Below are 22556 nucleotides of genomic sequence, written 5' to 3' on the forward strand. Positions count from 1 at the left end.
TTCGCAACTCACGCCACCTGGAACACCACAACATAATGGTGTGTCCGAACGTCGTAACCGCACTTTATTAGATATGGTGCGATCTATGATGTCTCTTACTAATTTACTGCTATTGTTTTGGGGTTACGCTTTAGAGACAGCTGCATTCACGTTAAATAGGGCACCATCAAAATCCGTTGAGACGACACCTTATGAACTGTAGTTTGGCAAGAAACCCAAGTTGTCATTTCTTAAAGTTTGGGGCTGCAATGCTTATGTGAAAAAGCTTCAACCTCATAAGCTCGAACCCAAATCGGAGAAATGTGTCTTCATAGGATACCCAAAGGAGACTATTGGGTACACCTTCTATCATAGATCCGAAGGCAAGATATTTTTTGCTAAGAATGGATCCTTTCTAGAGAAGGAGTTTCTCTCGAAAGAAGTGAGTGGGACGAAAGTAGAACTTGACAAGGTAATTGTACCTACTCCCTTATTGGAAAGTAGTTCATCACAGAAATCAGTTCCAGTGGTTCCTACACCAGTAAGTGAGCAAGCTAATGATGATGATCATGAAACTTATGATCAAGTTACTACTGAACCTCGTAGGTCAACCAGAATAAGATCCACACCAGAGTGGTACAGTAATCATGTTCTGGAGGTCATGTTAATTGACCATGACGAACCTACGAACTATGAGGAAGCAATGATGAGCCCAGATTCCGCAAAATGGCTTGAGGCCATGAAATCTGAGATGGGATCCATGTATGAGATCAAAGTGTGGACTTTGGTTGACTTGCCCGATGATCGGCAGGCCATAGAGAGTAAATGGATCTTCAAGAAGAAGACTGATGCTGACGGTAATGTTACTCTCTACAAAGGTCAACTTGTTGCAAAAGGTTTTCGACAAGTTCAAGGAGTTGACTACGATGAGACCTTCTCACCCGTAGCGATGCTTAAGTCCGTCTGAATCATATTAGCAATTGCCGCATTTTATGATTTTGAAATTTGGCAAATGGATGTCAAAACTGCATTCCTTAATGGATATCTTAAAGAAGAGTTGTATATGATGCAACCAGAAGGTTTTGTCGATCCAAAAGTTGCCAACAAAGTATGCAAGCTCCAGCGATCCATTTATGGACTGGTGCGAGCCTCTCGGAGTTGGAATATGTGCTTTGATAGTGTGATCAAGGCATATGGTTTTATACAGACTTTTGGAGAAGCTTGTATTTACAAGAAAGTGAGTGGGAGCTCTGTAGCATTTCCGATATTATATGTAGATGACATATTATTGATCGAAATGATATGGAATTTCTGAATAGCATAAAAGGATACTTGAATAAGAATTATTCAATGAAAGACCTCGGTGAAGCTGCTTATACATTGGGCATCAAGATCTATAGAGATAGATCAAGATGCTTAATTGGACTTTCACAAAGCACATACCTTGATAAAGTTTTGAAGAAGTTCAAAATGGATCAAGCAAATAAGGGGTTCTTGCCTGTGTTACAAGGTGTGAAGTTGAGTCAGACTTAAAGCCCAACCACTGCAGAAGATAGAGAGAAAATGAAAGTCATTCCCTATGCTTCAGCCATAGGTTCTATAATGTATGAAATGTTGTGTACCAGACTTGATGTGTGCCTTGCTATTAGTTTAGCAGGGAGGTACCAAAGTAATCCAGGAGTGGATCACTGGACAGCGGTTAAGAACATCCTGAAATGCCTGAAAAGGACTAAGGATATGTTTCTCGTTTATGGAGGTGACAAAGAACTCGTCGTAAACGGTTACGTCGATGCAAGCTTTGACACTGATCTAGATGACTCTAAGTCACAAACCGGATACATATTTTTATTGAATGGTGGAGCTGTCAGTTGGTGCAGTTCCAAGCAGACCATCGTGGCGGGATCTACATGTGAAGCGGAGTACATAGTTGCTTCGGAAGCAGCAAATGAAGGAGTCTGGATGAAGGAGTTCATATCCGATCTAGGTGTAATACCTAGTGCATCGGGTCCAATGAAAATCTTTTGGGATAATATGGGTGCAATTTCCTTGGCAAAGGAATCCAGATTTCACAGGAGAAGCAAGCACATCAAGAGACGCTTCAATTCCATCTGCGATCAAGTCAAGGAGGGAGACATAGAGATTTGCAAGATACATATGGATCTGAATGTTGCAGACCCATTGACTAAGCCTCTCTCATGAGCAAAACATGATCAGCACCAAGACTCCATGGGTGTTAGCATCATTACAATGTAATCTAGATTATTGACTCTAGTGCAAGTGGGAGACTGAAGGAAATATGCCCTAGAGGCAATAATAAAGTTGTTATTATATTTCCTTATATCATGGCAAATGTTTATTATTCATGCTAGAATTGTATTAACCGGAAACTTAGTACATGTATGAATACATAGACAAACAAAGTGTCACTAGTATGCCTCTACTTGACTAGCCCGTTAATCAAAGATGGTTATGTTTCCTAACCATAGACATGAGTTGTCATTTGATTAACGGGATCGCATCATTAGAGAGTGATATATTGACTTGACCCATCCGTTAGCTTAGGACGATGATCACATCATTAGAGAATGATATATTGACTTGACCCATCCACAACTTATACATGTTCCTATGACTATGAGATTATGCAACTCCGGAATACCGGAGGAACACTTAGTGTGCTATCAAACGTCACAACGTATCTGGGTGACTATAAAGATGCTCTATAGGTGTCTCCGATGGTGTTTGTTGAGTTGGCATAGATCGAAATTAGGATTTTTCACTTCGTGTATCGGAGAGGTATCTCTGGGCCCTCTTGGTAATGCACATCACTATAAGCCTTGCAAGCAATGTAACTAATGGTTAGTTACGGGATGTAGCATTACAAAACGAATAAAGAGACTTGCTTGTAACGAGATTGAACTAGGTATTGAGATACCGACGATCGAATCTCAGGCAAGTAACATACCGATGACAAAGGGAACAACGTATGTTGTTATGCGGTTTGACCGATAAAGATCTTCGTAGAATATGTAGGAACCAATATGAGCATCCAGGTTCCGCTATTGGTTATTGACCGGAGATGAGTCTCGATCATGTCTACATTGTTCTCGAACCCGTAGGGTCCGCACGTTTAACTTTTGATGACGATTGGTATTATGAGTTTATGTGTTTTGATGTACCGAAGGTAGTTCGGAGTCCTGGGTATGACCATGGACATGACGAGGAGTCTCGGAATGGTCGAGACATAAAGTTCGATATATTGGAAGCCTATGTTTGGACATCGGAATGGTTCCGGGTGAGTTCGGGCATATACCAGAGTACCGGGAGGTTACCGGAACCCCCGGGAAGTATATGGGCCTTATTGGGCCATAGTGGGAGAGAGAAGAAGGGAGCCTAGGAGGGGGCGCGCCCCCCATGCCCAATCCGAATTGGGTGGGGCGGGGGCCTTTCCTTCCCCTCTCTCCCCTTCCTTCCTCTCCTAATCCAACTACGGAAGGGGGGGAATCCTACTCCCGGCGGGAGTAGGACTCCCCTTGGGCGCGCCATAGAGGGGCCGGCCCTCCCCCTCCTCCACTCCTTTATATATGGAGGAAGGGGGCACCCCATAGACACACCAGTTGATTCTTTAGCCGTGTGCGGTGCACCCCTCCACAGATTTCCACCTCGGTCATATCGTTGCAGTGCTTAGGCGAAGCCCTGCACCGGTAGCTTCATCACCACCGTCATACGATGTTGTGCTATCAAAACTTTCCCTCGACACTCAGCTAGATCTAGAGTTCGCGGGACGTCACCGAGCTGAACATGTGCAGATCACGGAGGTGTCGTACCTTCGTTGCTAGGATTGGTCGGATCGTGAAGACGTACGACTACATCAACCGCGTTGTCATAACGCTTCCGCTTACGGTCTACGAGGGTATGTGGACAACACTCTTCCCCTCTCGTTGTTATGCATCACCTAGATGGATCTTGCGTATGCGTAGGATTTTTTTTTGAAATTACTGCGTTCCCCAACAGCTACTGCTACAACTACTTAGTAGTAGCGCTTCTTGCAGGAAGCGTTGCTGCTAATTACTAGTAGCGCATTTCTCTGCCCTCGCTACTACTACTATTCCGTATTCTATTTCTTTTTTATTTTATGTCATATTCATACACCATTATACAATTTTTCATACAGTAGCAATTTAGAGATTGTTTTTACATCATAATGAGTTATTAAATCACAGGGTGAAAGAACCATGGATTATTTTCAAGTGGATGGATCCTAAGTGACCAAGTCATGAATTATCGTGATAATCCATGACTTGATCACTTAGGGTCCATGCACTTGAAACTAATCTGCGGTTCTTTCACCCAATGATATAATAACTCGTCATCATCATCATCATCATCATCATCATCATCATATCATTAACAACTTATCATCATAATACATCATTGTCAAATAACAACTCCTCATGATCATCATTTTCATCAATGAGACATCATATAGCAAGTTGGTCACTAGTCATAATCACAACTCCTCCTCATCATCACCAACTCTAACACATTGTAGCACATAATAACACATTGTACCTAGGACCTACTCATCTCTCATAGGACCTACTGCACTCTCTTACATAAAATAGCATAAAACAAGATAGGCCCTGACTCTCCATTATAGAGAATGGAGATTATCCTGTCTCCAATTCTTTCGCTTCGCACAATGTTACTTCCAAGTAGCTCCCTATGATTGACCATACATTTTTTCCAATCTTTGGTTGTCATGTCTCCATCGGTTTTAGAAATCCGGTATGAACAACAGTGATGCGTAGGATGACCTGGCCGTAAGCTCATAACATCAAGGCGACCTTTCGGAAACATCAGATGAGGCACACAATCCTTCAGGATTTTCTGTTGAAAAACATAGTAATAACTTCGTAGTTAGCAATGTAGTTTAGTTTTAGAAGAATTTATGAAAAAGATGCATGGATGTCGTAATAGTAAAAAATCTTACCATGCCATCTCCATGGATGTTACCGTAGTTAAACACGTCCACTAGTGGCACATATTGACCATAATGTGCAGGAGTTTGATAATAGATATTGTAATTCTCAAGATCATTAGTAATTGAAATCAGATGATTTTTCACCTGATAAGTTAATTCTGAGCCATCGGTGTAGTAGGTTCTGTCTACCATCTTTCGCACATTCTTTGTAGAATGAAAATAAGCTATCAATGGAAATAAGCAGTCAACTATTTTGAAATAAACAATGTAAATTACTTAATAACTATGTTTGAGAAACTAACATAGCGGTAGAATTGGGAGCGTATCAACAAGGACCCAAATGTCCATATTGTCTTCGTCATGGTGAGAAGCATACCCTCATGAAAATCATACGTCTTGCAAAGTGCTTCCCAGTCCGGGCAACAAAAATGGGATACGTTCTCATAATTGTTTAGATTTACATCAAAAGCTATACCATGATGGGTCCTTAGGTCAATTATCTTTGTTTCCATACTTTCATGATCTTAAAAATCCATCCTCTCCAAGACATAGAGTCTTGCATGGCATGGGATAAGCTAGTCGAATTGTAAAAGACGAAAATTACACATTGAAGAAGCAGAAGTCGTGCTTAATTATGAAAAAACACTTGTCGTCGTTGCGTACTGTTTCAACATCGAAGGTCTCCTGGAGCTTAATCTTGAAGCGCCGAGCTTCTACCAGGTGATCCCTGTCGCACAGACCCCAGTCATCGCCGCACCAGTTGCACTCCGCCAGGAGACTTTCATCGTCCGACGATGACATCGACGACATTTCCTATGTTCATAATTCAAAGATTAAACTTGTACAATTAAATATATGTACTAAAAACTAAATTAGATTATTATTATTCATCACGGTTTGACTATCGGTCTGTCGAGTATTTTCTTGAAAATTCTCAGCTCACGTGGTGTATATATTCGACCGTCGGTGATGGTAGCTCCTCCTTTCGTTCCCGAGTGCATTACACCAAATTGTCTAGCACATAGGAATGAAGGAGAAGCTACCCCCACGACAACAGGGCACTTGATATTTCCTACATATTCTAGCAGTCATGCTTAAATTCATGGAAAAACCCGGCATGACCTTTGCTAAAAAAGGACATATCGAGCGCCTGAAATTTGCCGGAGCGGAAATGAATCAACACTCCGGCAAAAGATAGGCCACTCATAAATGAATCAACACTTCACACATGAGTATAAATTGGTGCTCATTGCATTTCAATGATTCAATATTGACAAAAACATTTCAATATATCTTATAACCCGAACATTTCATTTGGTTAAGAAGCATAACTAAATTCCCTAGTTCTACTCTCGATAAACCACGACCGATGAGCTACACTACAGAGTTATCATGAGGAGTGCGTTACGAGGTATCACCCTCGACAATCGATAGTAGCTCTACAGAGTCGTAGAACTAAAGGGGGCCGAGGTGATGTGTCGGGCCCTGGACATCGATCATGTTGATCAAGTCATTTGGTAATCTAGCAGGGGCAACAAGGACAAGGTGAAGGGCCATTGATGGATCACTTACTAACCTATACTAAGCAAGTATGGTACAATGAGCAGGTTACAAAAGCAGGCTATGCATCATAATAGGAGGAATCAATTACAGTATCAAAATCTAATGCATGCATGAGAGAGAATGGAATGGGAGATATCGGAATGATCAAGGGGGGTTTGCTTGCCTGGAAGCTCTGCTGAAAAGGAAGAAGGGTCGTCGATGATGTAGTCGATCATAGGGGAAACATTGGTCTCGGGGTCTACTGGAGAGAAGAGGGGGAAGAAACAGTAAATACCAAGTAAACATATGCATCACTAGGCATGAAATGACAGTACGTAGAACTAAGGGTGACCTAACACAGTACTACACATTGTAGACGGAGAGCGAAAACATCCGGAGGAGGTTTCCCAGTGTTTGGCACTCTCTGGACAGAAGAAAGAGAGAGGACGATTCCATGTTCAGCATGCTAGGGACATGTGACAGATGAATGGATCACATATTTGGATTCATTGGATTTTTCTAAGCAATTTTCATATATACTTTTTTTCATCTGAGCTACGATTTATTTTCTATGAATTTTCGAACTTTAAATTGATTTTCTTGATTTTCTGAATTAATTTTAATTCTGAAAAATATGAAACTAAAATGCTGGGTGAACCCGGTGCAGTGCACCCTAAGGATTTACAAGCGCTGACATGTGTGGCCACGTTGACCTGAGTCAACTGCCAGTCAGCCGGTCAACTAGGACAGTTGACCGGTCAAGTCGGCCTGCGGGTCCCATAGTCAGTGACACAGAGGAAGGCCCTAGCTGAGCCACGTCAGCCACGTATCGGCGCCGGCGTCGGTGCGGCTCCAACAACCAATCCAGTGGTGGCGCCTCACCGGAGTTAGCCGGAACCGCGCCGCAGGGGCCTCCGGACCCGCGGCTTGGTCCGTTTGAACACGGAGACCAAGCTGCATCGAGCGGGGCTGGTGGCATGGCCGGACTTGGCCAGAGATAGCGCCGTCAGCAAGCAGGGGCGGAGGCCGGAGTCGGTCCCGAGGCGGAGTGGCGCTACAACTCGAATCCGAGCGCCAAAGCGCGGTAGCGGCGCCTACGGAGCAACAAGAAGGCAGTCGGGCCATTAGAGCAAGCTGAGGCGGCCCGTGCACACGTTGCTCATCGGCGATAGTGGAGGGTGGCTTGGAGCTCTCAAGGAAGGGGACATGACGCTGTGCGTGAGCTAGGAGAGAGCAGGGAAGAGGGAGGGGTATCACGGCGATCTCGTAGGGGTGCAAAGGCGGGCTCGAGGGAGGCTCACTGGCGTCGGAGACGACGAAGAGGGTGGCGGCGTCCGAGGAGGAAGACGACCCGGGGAGCCATCGTGGGGGTGTCCCGGCTTGATCCAAAGGAAGTGGGGAGTAGCCAAGGCAGGCTCATCCTCCCGACACGATGGGGCGACGAGGAGGGGGTGGCCATGGTCAGCTCGGCGGTTCGGCCACAGGCACGCTCGGCGCCGAGGGTCTGGAGGGGAGAGGGGAGTGCAGTGGAGAGGTAGAGGAGAGCGAGCGGGAGTGGGTGGATGCGGGTGATATATCTCCAATGTATCTATAATTTTTTATTGTTCCATGATGTTATATTATCATTCTTGGATGTTTTACAATCATTTTATATCATTTTTTGGGACTAACCTATTGACATAGTGCCAAGTGCCAGTTGTTGTTTTTTGCTTGTTTTTTTACATTACAGAAAATCAATATCAAACGGAGTCCAAATGCAGAAGAACTTTTTGTGGATTTTTTCTGGACCACAAGACACTCAATGGGCCAGAGAAGCACCTGGGGGTGCCCCAAGAGGGGCACAACCCACCAGGGCGCGCCTGGGCCCCCAGGTGCGCCCAGGTGGGTTGTGCCCACCTCGGTGGCGTCCTGCACCGCATCTTTGCTATATAAATACCCCAATATTCCAGAAACCCTAGGGGGTCGATGAAAATCAATTCTAGTCGCCGCAAGTTCCAGAAACCACAGATCCAATCTAAACACCATCACGGAGGGGTTCATCATCCTCATTGGTGCCTCTCCGATGATGCGTGAGTAGTTCATTGTAGACCTACATGTCCGTAGTTAGTAGCTAGATGGCTTCCTCTCTCTCTCTCTCTCTCTCTCTCTTGATTCTCAATCACAATGGTCTCCTAGAGATCTATTTGATGTTACTCTTTTTGCGGTGTGTTTGTTGGGATCCAATGAACTTTGAGTTTATGATCATATCTATGTTTTTATTCATGAAAGTTATTTGAGTCTTTTGATCTCTTATATGCATGATTACTTATAGCCTCGTATTTCTTCTTTCAATATTTGGTTTAGTTAGGCCAACTAGATCGGTTTTTCTTGCAATGGGAAGAGGTGCTTTGTGATGGGTTCGATCTTACGGTGCTTGATCCCAGTGAGAGAAGGGGAAACGACTTGTATGTATTGCTGCTATTAAGGATAACAAGATGGGGTATATTTCTACATAAATAGATCTTTACTACATCATGTCATCGTTATTATTGCATTACTCTATTTCTCCATGAACTTAATACACTAGATGCATGCTGGATAGCGGTTGATGTGTGGAGTAATAGTAGTAGATCGAGGCAGGAGTCAGTCTACTAATCTTGGACGTGATGCGTATATAATGATAATTGCCTGGATATCGTCATGATTATTTGAAGTTCTATCAATTGCCAATAGTAATTTGTTTACCCACCGTTGCTATTTTCTCGAGAGAAGCCACAAGTGAAATCTACGGCCCCTAGGTCTCTTCTTTATTATATTTGCCTTCGCGGTCTATTTTTATTTGCTTTTATTTTCAGATCTATTAATCGAAAACCCAAAAATACCTCGCCGAATTTTATTTTCATTTATCAATCTACCACAATTTTTATCCCGTCTACTTGCCAATTTATGGCGCCGTTACCCGAAAGGGATTGACAACCCCTTTAATACGTCAGGTTGCGAGTATTTGTTATTTGCGTGCAGGCGCCATTCACGTAGTGTTGCGTGGTTCTCCTACTGGTTCCATGTAGCGACCTGACCCGAATGGATCACGTCTACTGTGCTATGGTGTCATCCCTGGATCAGTAATGCTGACACCACACAGTACATCGAGGTTTTATAACAGAGTTGCAATCACACACTTATTACATCGATGGCTCAAAAAGAACTTATTACAATAAATATGGCTTAAGGCCATATTATAAAGATACAGCGGAAGACTTGGAAGATAAATGGGTCCATCAACTCCAGCGGCATCACTGAAGTATAGGGCACATGACCTAAACGCACACCTCAATCGTCGTCTGAAAAGTCTGCAACATTAACGTTGCATCCCGAAACGGGTCAGCACATGGAATATGCTGGCAAAGTAACACATAGAGAGTAATGGAATGAAACAGCTATACTATATGCATATATGGCTGGTGGAAAGCTCTATGGTTACAGTTTTGCGTAAAGCCAGTTTTTCCCTACTGCAAAGGAATAAATTTATTAACTATCATGGTAGTTGTTAAACATCGAGAATGGTTGACAGCATTCTCAATCCCAATTAAGAATAATTAAAACCAACAACATTAATTAGAAGTAACATGTTGAGATTCACAATGATATTCAAGTACTAGATACTCAAGTTGTCCATAACCGGGGACACGGCTAATCATTATTAGTTTGTACACTCTGCAGAGGTTTGCGCACTTTTCCCCAATGACTCGATCGCCCGTTTGTTCTCGCACTACATGGTGTTTGAGAAAGCGATGACCCACACAGTCTTTCAGAAGCGCTAGCACCTTACATGTGGGGTAGACCGTACCACCTACAACCCCTACATCTGCTAGTCCACCCCGTAAGAGTTCGCACAACTTAGTCAACTATGCCAGAGCCCATAATGGCTTGTGGCTGCACACGGAAGTTTCTAGCATGAAAGATCTTATGATCCCTTTGAGCCTGGGTGGCGGTCCGAAAAAAACAGGCAAGTCCTGATAGACATCAGGTGCCTCAATCCACCCAGATGTGTGTTTAAGTTGCCACCTTAGATAAACCATTAAAATTATCAATCTCACATCTGTCATGGATATCACTCACCCAATCCACGTCTACTAGCATAGCATGGCATAATATGCAAACGTAGAAGTAACTCCCAAAGGTTTCATAGTAATACATGTGATAGGTACTACTCATCTACTTCCCATCCCACAATTTAATTAGATCCTAATCATGCAATGTGAGGATTGATCTAATGCAATAAAACATGGGTTGTAGAAAAGGTATGATCAAAGTGTTACTTGCCTTGCTGATGATCCGCGAGTCCTAGGGTTTCGAAGTAACAAGCGGCGCAATCCGGGTAATCTAACGCAGACAAACAACAAGCATACAATAAGTACTCATCCAATGCACAGGTAAAACTCGAACAAGAGAACGAACCAGAAAGTTCAATCTAAGAACTCAGTTTGAGAAGAAAGAAAGAACTGAACAAAGAAACAAACGGCGAAAGAAAACAACTCGGTTCTAGCAAGTTGAAACTAGGTCAAATTTTACCGGGGCAAAAACTTGTTCAAGTTGATTAGACGGAATGGCGGTTTCGAGACGAAACTCTAGGCGCTTGAATCACCTGATTCCGATAAATGAGCGAAAAGAAAGACTAGAAAGAAGATCGGATCTGAGATCGCGATCGCGGAATAAATCCGATGAAAAGAAAAAGAAGAACGGTTAAACGAACGGGCGTTCGTTAACCTAGAAGAATCCGGTGATCACGTTCGTTAAGACGAACGGTCCGGCGAACGGTCCAAAGGCAACTAAATCGGAGAAGAAAACAAATCCGATCTAGGGTTTCGGAGAAGAAAACCGAAACGAAAAACCGATCTAGAACACCGGAACGGTTTGGAAGAACCGGAAAGAAAACGAATCGTGGAACGTTAGAAGAAAACGATCCGAGAAAAAGAATAGGTGTAGCGCGGGGCTACTCCGGCGAGGTCTCCGGCGAGGGGCTCCGTCGGCGTGGGCGTGGGGCGGCGGCGGTCAAGGTGCGCGCGGCGCGCGGGTGAGGCGGCGGCTTAGGGCGGCGTGCGGGTGAGGTGGTACGGCGGCGCAGCGTGGGGTGGCAAGGTGAGGTGTGGGGTTGAGAGAGCTTGGAATTTGTGTTTAGAGGGGGTGCTTGGGTATTTATATTGGGGAGGGGAGGGGTTTACTTGGGGTAGAGGGACAAGGAATTAGACTAGGAATAGGAATAGAAAAAAGGAAGGAAAAGATCTAGAAATAGAAAAGGAATATACGGAAGTAGGACAAAAGTCCTACTAGGATTCGATAGAAACAAGAGGCGGCGGCGGCCTCCTGCGCCTGCGCCTGGCGCGCTGCTAGCGATGGCCTTGGCCGGCTGGGCGCTTGGGCCTTTGGCCCAAGGCGCTGGAATATTTTTTTAACTGGTTCACGCGCAGAAAAAAAACAAAAAGAGATCTAAACGAACTCCGAAAAATCTAAAGTAAATTTTTCCCCGACTCCTAAAAATGAGCCGAACAAAATGAACTTTTCTCCGGACCTAAAATGCAATTTTCGAAAACGCGCATTTTTCCCTATCCAAATAAAATGCAAATAAAACTCCGGCAAACAAAATTGATCTATTTATTAAATCTTCATTTTTCCTAAATTTGGGAAAGTCATATTATTCCCTCTCTCATATATTTTTGACACCGGAAAAATTATTGAAGATAAAATAAATAAATCAAATGATCCTATTTTCAAACTTCGAGAAAACTCTCAAATATGAAAATAACGAAATCTCCAACTCTATCTGAGGGTCCTTGAGTTGCGTGAAATTTCTAGGATCAACCAAAATGCAAGAAAATATGCTATGCATGATGATCTAGTGTATAACATTCCAAATTGAAAATTTGGGATGTTACAAACCTACCCCCCTTAAGATGAATCTCGCCCTCGAGATTCTGGTTGGCTAGAAAATAGGTGAGGGTGGTCCTTGAGCAAATCTTCTTCTCTCTCCCAGGTGGCTTCATCCTCTGAGTGGTGGTTCCACTGAACTTTGCAAAACTTGATAACCTTGCTGCGAGTAACTCTGCTGGCATAATCGAGAATCTTGACTGGCTTCTCCTCATATGTTAAGTCGTCCTTCAACTGAATCGCTTCAAGCGGCACGGTATCTCTTAGCGGTACCTCCGCCATCTCGGCATGACATTTCTTCAACTGAGAAACGTGAAATACATCACGAACTCCTGACAGTCCCTCTGGTAATTCCAACTTATACGTGACTTCTCCCATACGTTTCAAGATCTTAAACGGTCCAACGAAACGCGGTGCTAACTTTCCCTTAACTCCAAAGCGCTTAAGTCCTCGAAGTGGGGATACTCGAAGATAAAATCTGTCTCCGGTTTCGTAAACTATCTCCTTGAGTTTAGAATCTGCGTAGCTCTTCTGCCTGGACTGGGCTACCTTGAGCCTATCGCGAATCAACTTAACCTTCCGTTCAGACTCCTTAATCAAATCTGGTCCAAAGAATTGTTGGTCTCCAACTTCGTAACTGTTGTCATGGAACGAAACTGGTATCTGATACGATACTCCTCGGGACTCCATGCAAACAAATGATCCTAGTCATGTATATCTTTGCCAACTTAGCACTAGTGTAAGTGGTCTTAACTGGAATGAAATGTGCTACCTTCGTCAAACGGTCAACTACTACCCATATCGAGTCATAGCCTGCTTTCGTCCTGGGTAGTCCTGTGATAAAATCCATGCCTATCTTATCCCACTTCCATTCGGGTATCGGCAATGGTTGTAACAATCCTGCTGGCTTCTGATGCTCTGCCTTTACTCTCTGACATACGTCACAAACTGCTACATATGCTGCAATATCCTTCTTCATTCCGGTCCACCAAAATGTTTCCTTCAAATCCAAATACATCTTGGTATTCCCTGGGTGAATCGAATACGGTGAATCATGTGCCTCCTGCAAAATCAACTTCCTGATCTCCGGGTCATTGGGCACATAAACACGGTCCTCAAACCATAAGGTATCGTGCTCATCCTCACGAAATCCCTTAGCTTTTCCTTTGCTAAGTTTCTCCTTTATAGCGGCAATCTCCTTGTCAGATTTCTGAGCTTCTCTGATTTTATCCATCAATGTTGACTGAATCTCCAATGCTGCTACATAGCCTCTCGGAACTATTTCCAAACATAGCTCATGAAGGTTTTCTGCTAACTCCTTTGGTATACTCCCCGTCATTATCGTATTGACATGGCTCTTACGACTCAACGCGTCAGCTACTACATTAGCTTTTCCAGGATGGTAATGCAATCTCATGTCATAATCCTTGATGAGCTCCAACCATCTCCTCTGTCTGAGGTTCAACTCCTTCTGCGTGAAAATGTACTTCAAACTCTTGTGATCCGTGTACACCTCACAATGATTTCCAATGAGGAAATGTCTCCACGTCTTCAATGCATGCACTACGGCTGCTAACTCCAAATCATGCGTGGCATAATTCAACTCATGAGGCTTCAGTTGTCGTGAAGCATACGAAACAACTCTTCCTTCCTGCATAAGCACTGCTCCAAGTCCTCGACGTGAAGCGTCGCAATACACCTCATAATCCTTGGTCTGATCTGGCAAAATCAATACTGGTGAGGTAACCAATCGTTTCTTCAACTCCTGAAAACTAGCCTCACACTCCTCAGTCCATTTGAACTTAGTATCCTTCTTCAAAAACTCCGTCATAGGCTTCGCAATCTTTGAAAAATTCTCAATGAATCTCCGGTAGTATCCTGCGAGTCCAAGAAAACTCCGGATCTCTCCAACTGTTGTTGGTGCTTCCCATTCGGTTACGGTCTCAACCTTTGTGGGGTCAACTGCTATACCTTCTCCGGATATAACATGTCCGAGGAATCCTACTTCCTTCAACCAAAACTCACATTTGCTGAATTTGGCGTATAACTGATGTTCCCTTAGTTTCTCCAAAACCAAACGCAAATGTTCCTTATGCTCTTATTCATTCTTTGAATAAACCAGAATATCATCAATGAACACTACGACGAACTTATCCAAAAACTCCATAAACACTTTGTTCATCAGGTTCATAAAATAGGCAGGCGCGTTAGTCAATCCAAATGACATAACGGTATACTCATACAATCCATATCTCATGGTGAATGCTGTCTTAGGTATGTCCTGCTCTCGAATCTTCAATTGGTGGTACCCTGATCGCAAATCGATCTTGGAAAACACTTTAGCTCCTTGCAACCGATCAAACAGATTGTTGATCATTGGCAGTGGGTACTTATTCTTGATGGTTACTTCATTCAATCCCCGATAATCTACAACCATCCTTAATGATCCATCCTTCTTTTCCACTAGGAGTACGGGTGATCCCCAAGGTGAAGAACTTGGGCGAATGTAACCTTTATCCAATAACTCCTTAATCTGATTCTTTATTTCCACCAAATCCTTTGCTGGCATCCTATATGGTTGCTTCAATATTAGGCCTGTACCTGGCAATAACTCAATCAAAAACTCAATGTCTCTATCCGGTGGCATGCCTGGCAATTCCTCAGGAAATACATCAGGAAAATCCTTTACCACTGGTACTTCCTCCTGCACGACTCCTGTTAGGCAATTCACTTGTGTCCTTTTTGGTACATGCCGGGATACATACATGATCCTTCTCCCTTCTGGTGTAGTAAGCAAAATTGACTTACTAGCACACTCAATATTCCCTTCATACTTTGATAACCAATCCATGCCTAATATCACATCCAATCCTTGAGATTCCAATACTATTAGGTCTGAGGGAAACACATAGTTACCAATCCTTAATGGTAACCGATCACACCATCGTCTAGCCATAAACTCCGCTCCTGGTGAGATTACTAACATGGGTGACCTAAGGGCTTGGGTTGGCAGGTTATACTTTTCCACAAATCCCCTTGATATGTATGAATGCGATGCACCAGTATCAAAAAGAACGAGTGCAGTAAATGACTTAACCAAAAACTTACCGATTACTGCATCGGGCTGATCTTCAACCTCCTCCACATTAACGTGGTTCACCTGTCCCCTATTGAAAGGGTTCGGCTTCTTTCCAGAGCTTCCATTGCCATTTCCAATCTGGCCTTCAGGACATTCATTGGCATAATGTCCGGTCTTCGAACACTTGAAACAGGTGACTTGACTCAGGTCTCTCTTGGTTGGGGTCGATGGGGTTGTCCGGTTCTGGCCGTTGCTTCCTCCATTCCCATTACCATTCTTGTGGCCATTATGGTTGTGTGAGCTACCTCCTCCATGGGTATGCTGAAACTGAAATCCCGGTTTAGGGGTAAAACGGGGCTGCTGCTGGGCTCCAGATTTATACTTCCCCTGTCCATACTTCCTCTTACGGTTCTCCATCTGCTGTTGCTTCCCTTCTATCATGATGGCACGATCTACCAACTCCTGGTAGTTGTTGAAACTTGCTACCATCAACTTCATTCTTAGCTCATCATTTAATCCTTCCAGAAACTTCTCCTGCTTAGCTGCATCCGTAGCAACGTCATCTGGGGCATAACGTGCTAACTTGCTAAAATCGTCAACGTACTGGCCAACTGTCCTTCCTCCTTGGCGTAAGTTGCGAAACTCACGCTTCTTTATGGCCATAGCTCCTGCTGAAACATGGGCAGTGCGGAAAGCTTGCTGAAACTGATCCCATGTGACAGTGTCAACTGGGTAAGTGGCTGTGAAATTCTCCCACCATGCTGTCGCGGGTCCGTCAAGCTGGTGTGCGGCAAACTTCACTTTCTCACCATCCGTACATCCTGCAGTGGTCAACTCCCTTCCTATCTTGCGGAGCCAATCGTCTGCTACTATCGGCTCGGTGCTACTGGAAAACACCGGCGGATTCAGCCTAAGGAAATGGGCTAAGTGGTCAACATGTGGTGGTGGTGGTGGGTTGTTGTTCTTGTTCTGCTGATTCTGAACTAACATCTGCATCAATTGATTCTGCTGCTGAATCAACTGAGTGAGCTCCGGTGGAAATCCATTGTCACGTCTTGGAGGCATCTGAGGGTTTTAGAAAAGACGAGAATTAAGAATAGAGGGGTCTAAAGGGAAAACACTACCCATATGCACATGAGGCAAATGCACACAAAATCACTTCAATCAATCAAACAAGGGCTTACAAACGGTCTAACTATCGCAAAAGTGCTCGACTATTGTTTACATGGGGAAATACTACTATTATCTGGTGGTCATCTAGAAATTTGAACCGGTGGAAGACTCCATGATATCTGCTCCAGCTTCGTCTTCAAAGTCGGGTTCACTTGGATCCGAATCGGTGTCGTCGATGATGATGTAGTTGTCTGGACATGCGACGTACTCATCTTCCTCCTGGGATGCTAACTTCCTCTTGAGTTCTTCAATCTCCTGCTTAAGATCGTTGTTGTGCCTTGCTAGAGCTACGATCTCGTCCATGTAGTCCTTGCGTGTAGACTTCAGTTCTCCTTCTAGCTCGATGATCCTTGCCTTCGCATTCTTCAACTCCATCATATCATTGCACATCTGGTTCTCGTGGCGTCGAATGTGCTGGTTTAACTTCTGGATGAATGCTGCAATGGATCTATCCTTCTTGGTGCTGACTAACTTCCATTGTTCATCTCGGCGTCCGCAAATCTGGTAGATAGTGTCCTTGAGGTCTTCTTGATAAACTTCTCCAATGCGTCCTATGGTGATATGAGCTGCCATGCTCCTTCCCAGACTCCAGGTTGGTGCATTGAAGACACTATCTATGGGCTTCGTGATTGGCGCGAATGTTCTTCCCGAAACGTGAGCTTGAATCTTCTAGCGCTCCTCTTCAGGCAGAGTGGCGTTGAAAGTTCCCGTGAAGCTTGGTAATCCAATGTTCAGGTACTTGGTGACTTCCTTCAGGTGAAATCCAAATGGTGTGCCTTCATCCGGTTGAGCGTACTTAATCTTCACGTTCGTCATCCTAATAGAGTAGAAAAGATGAGGAGTTAGAAAATGAGAAGAGAATGGAAACCTATGGCTTTAACTTAGTGGTCGTGTCCTACAGTCAGCGTGTGCTCTGATACCATCTCTGTAGCGACCTGACCCGAATGGATCACGTCTACTGTGCTACGGTGTCATCCCTGGATCAGTAATGCTGACACCACACAGTACATCGAGGTTTTATAACAGAGTTGCAATCACACACTTATTACATCGATGGCTCAAAAAGAACTTATTACAATAAACATGGCTTAAGGCCATATTATAAAGATAACAGCGGAAGACTTGGAAGATAAATGGGTCCATCAACTCCAGCGGCATCACTGAGTATAGGGCCACGACCTAAACGCACCTCAATCGTCGTCTGAAAAGTCTGCAACATTAACGTTGCAGCCCGAAAACGGGTCAGCACATGGAATATGCTGGCAAAGTAACACATAGAGAGTAATGGAATGAAACAGCTATACTATATGCATATATGGCTGGTGGAAAGCTCTATGGTTACAATTTTGCGTAAAGCCAATTTTTCCCTACTGCAAAGGAATAAATTTATTTAACTATTATGGTGGTTGTGAAACATTGAGCATGGTTGACAGCATTCTCAATCCCAATTAAGAATAATTAAAACCCAACAACATTAATTAGAAGTAACATGTTGAGATTCACAATGATATTCAAGTACTAGATACTCAAGTTGTCCATAACCGGGGACACGGCTAATCATGACTAGTTTGTACACTCTACAGAGGTTTGCGCACTTTTCCCCACAAGACTCGATCGCCCCCGTTTGGTTTCTCGCACTACACGGTGTTTGAGAAGACGGATGACCGAGACACAGTCTTTCAGAAGCGCTAGAACCTTACATGTGGGGTAGACCGTACCACCTACAACCCCTACATCTGCTAGTCCACCCCGTAAGAGTTCGCACAACTTAGTCAACTATGCCAGAGCCCATAATGGCTTGTGGCTGCACACGGAAGTTTCTAGCATGAAAGATCTTATGATCCCTTTGAGCCTGGGTGGCGGTCCGAAAAAAAACAGGAAAGTCCTGATAGACATCAGGTGCCTCAATCCACCCAGATGTGTGTTTAAGTTGCCACCTTAGATAAACCATTAAAATTATCAATCTCACATCTGTCATGGATATCACTCACCCAATCCACGTCTACTAGCATAGCATGGCATAATAAGCAAACGTAGAAGTAACTCCCAAAGGTTTCATAGTAATACATGTGATAGGTACTACCTCATCTACTTCCCATCCCACAATTTAATTAGATCCTAATCATGCAATGTGAGAGGATTGATCTAATGCAATAAAACATGGGTTGTAGAAAAGGTATGATCAAAGTGTTACTTGCCTTGCTGATGATCCGCGAGTCCTAGGGTTTCGAAGTAACAAGCGGCGCAATCCGGGTAATCTATCGCAGACAAACAACAAGCATACAATAAGTACTCATCTAATGCACAGGTAAAACTCGAACAAGAGAACGAACCAGAAAGTTCAATTTAAGAACTCCGGTTGAGAAGAAAGAAAGAACCGAACAAAGAAACAAACGGCGAAAGAAAACAACTCGGTTCTAGCAAGTTGAAACTAGGTCAAATTTTACCGGGGCAAAAACTTGTTTAAGTTGATTAGACGGAACGGCGGTTTCGAAACGAAACTTCAGGCACTTGAATCACCTGATTCCGATAAACGAGCGAAAAGAAAGACTAGAAAGAAGATCGGATTTGAAATCGCGATTGCGGAAATGACGCGGAATAAATCCGACAAGAAGAAAAAGAAGAACGGTTAAACGAACGGACGTTCGTTAACCTAGAAGAATCCGGTGATCACGTTTGTTAAGACGAATGGTCCGGCAAACGGTCCAAAGGCAACTAAATCGGAGAAGAAAACAAATCCGATCTAGGGTTTCGGAGAAGAAAACCGAAACGAAAAACCGATCTAGAACACCGGAACGGTTTGGCGAAGAACCGGAAAGAAAATGAATCGGAAAAGAAGAATCGGAACGATTAGAAGAAAATGATCCGATGAAAACAATAGATGTAGCGCGGGGCTACCTCCGGCGAGGGGCTCCGGCGGTGTGGGCGTGGGGCGGCGCGGCAAGGTGCGGCGGCGGCTAAGGCGGCGGCGGTGGCGTAGGGCGCGGGCGGCGGCTTAGGGCGCGGGGTGCGGTGGAGTGCTTGGGGTTGAGAGAGGCTTGGAATTTGATGTGTTTAGAGGGGGGTGCTTGGGTATTTATATTGGGGAGGGGAGGGGTTTACTTGGGGTAGAGGGCAAGGAATTAGACTAGGAATAGGAATAGAAAAGAGGGAAGGAAAAGATCTAGAAATAGAAAAGGAATATACGGAAGTAGGACCAAAGTCCTACTAGGATTCGGTACAGGAGAGAGGCGGCGGCGGCCTCCTGCGCCTGCGCCTGGCGCGCGGCTAGCGATGGCCTTGGCCGGCTGCTTGGCTTGCGGCGGCTTGGGCCTTTGGGCCGGCTGGCCTGCGAATAGTTTTTTTTAACGGTTCAGCGCGCAGAAAAAAAAACAAAAAGAGATCTAAACGAACTCCGAAAAATCTAAAGTAAATTTTTCCCGACTCCTAAAAATGAGCCAAACAAAATGAACTTTTCTCCGGACCTAAAATGCAATTTTCGAAAACCGCAATTTTCCCTATCCAAATAAAATGCAAATAAAACTCCGGCAAACAAAAATTGATCTATTTATTAAATCTTCATTTTTCCTAAATTTGGGAAAGTCATATTATTCCCTCTCTCATATATTTTTGACACCGGAAAAATTATTGAAGATAAAATAAATAAATCAAATGATCCTATTTTCAAACTTCGAGAAAACTCTCAAATATGAAAATAACGAAATCTCCAACTCTATCTGAGGGTCCTTGAGTTGCGTGAAATTTCTAGGATCAACCAAAATGCAAGAAAATATGCTATGCATGATGATCTAGTGTATAACATTCCAAATTGAAAATTTGGGATGTTACATTCCGTAACCTTGGTCTCATCACTGAGGGAAATACCTACCTTAGTTGTGCTGCATCATCCCTTCCTCTTTGGGGAAATACTGACATAGTTCAAGCTGCATCAAAAGGAATTTCTGGCGCCGTTGCTGGGGAGACATCACCAACATCTACCAGGCTCATAATCACAAATCTTATCTCCTTGAAATTTACATTATTTGCCATTTGCCTCTCATTTTGATCTCCCCCACTTCACAAAAATTTGTTGTTTTATTCGCCTTCTTTTTCCTTTGCCTTTTTCTCGTCAAATCTTGTGTTTGCTTCTGTTGCCATTTTTCTTCTATTTGCTTGCATCTTCGCTTGCTAAAAATCTATTGATATGGATCCTCATCCACTTGCTAACCTTTTCAAAATATCCAATTATGATGAACCAATTGCTAGTGGATTGAGTTCACTAGATTATCTTTATGAAGTTTTGCTTGAAATTTATGAATCTGAAAATTGTGATGAAGTGTTAAACGAAGGAATTTATGAAGTGATTCATGATAGCTCCTTGAACGAAAAGCATGATTGCAATGATTTTACTATAAATTCTGTTAATGTCAATTGTGCTAATAATATGCAAACCCCAAGCTTGGGGATGCTAATTTTGCTATGTCCACTACCTGTTGCAATGATCATGATTGGGGTGATTCTTCTTATGATCTTGAAAATTCATTTAAGCCTCATGATGAATATGTTTGTAATAATATTGAAAGTGGGTTTGGAAGAGCGTCAACGTTTGGTCAAAGTAATCCCACATATTTGGAGAGTGTTCAATCTTGTGAATTTTTTGATAAAAGTGGGCTTGGAGGGGTCATGACTTTATTTGATGATAATCCCACTACTTTGGAAGAGTGTCAACATTGCATGCATTTGGATCATGAAGAGAAAATTTTATATGATAGCTATATTGTTGAATTTCAGTATAATCTTACATGTTATTATTATGAGAGAGGAAAATATGGTGGTAGAAATTTTCATGTTACTAAATCACCTCTCTTTGCGTTTAAATTATTAATGCTTCGTTCTTCCTATTTGCATATGCTAGAAATTGCTTGTCTTGATAATTTGTTTTCCTATAAAATTCCTATGCATAGGAAGTATGTTAGACTTAAATGTGTTTGTCATATGTATTATGATGCTCTATTTGTGCTTTAATTCTTGTCTTTTATGTGTGCATCATTAAAATTATCGATGCCTAGCTAGTGGCATAAAACGATAGCGCTTGTTGGGAGGCAACCCAATGAATAAAATTTATTTTTGTCTCTTTCTTATATTCTTGAGTGTTTGCCCAATTATGCTACTGTTATGATTGTGTTTTTGTGTGTTCTAATTGGTGTTTGGGCCAAGCAAAGCCTTTGGGATCATGTTGGGTGATAGTTGATTTGATCTTGCTGAAAAACAGAAACTTTTGCGCCCAAGAAAATAATTTTAGTTTTTAATGGAAGCATGATAAAATACTTATTCTTTTTGAATAATATTAATATACAAATTTCTCACGTTGTCCTAATATTTCAGAATTTTTGGAGTTACAAAAGTATTAGAAATTTCTAGATTGCTACAGACTGTTCTGTTTTGACAGGTTCTGTTTTCTTTGCATTGTGTGCTTGTTTTCATGATTCTATGGTTTCCCTTGAAGATTTTTTCCATAGAAAAGTTGGAATATAGTAGATATAATGCAAAAATAAAATATGAATTGGTTTGCAATAGTACTTATAATAGTGATTTGCTTTCTTATAGTAACGGATCTCAAGAAGGTTTTGTTGAGTTCTGTGTGATTGGAGTTTTCAAGTTTTGGGTGACATTACGATGGATGAAGGAATGAGGATTAGCAAAAGGCTAAGCTTGGGGATGCCCATGGCACCCCAAGATAATATTCAACAAGTATTAAGCAACTAAGCTTGGGGATGCCCCCCTTTGGCATCCCCTCTTTCTTCTAATAACAATCGGTATTTTACTTGAAACTATATTTTTATTCGTCACATATTATGAGTTTTGCTGGGAGCGTCTTGTATTATATGAGTCTTTGCTCGTTTTGATTTGTATTTT

The sequence above is a fragment of the Triticum urartu genome, chromosome 7 (assembly GCF_003073215.2).
Source record: "Triticum urartu cultivar G1812 chromosome 7, Tu2.1, whole genome shotgun sequence".
Lineage (NCBI taxonomy): Eukaryota > Viridiplantae > Streptophyta > Magnoliopsida > Poales > Poaceae > Triticum > Triticum urartu.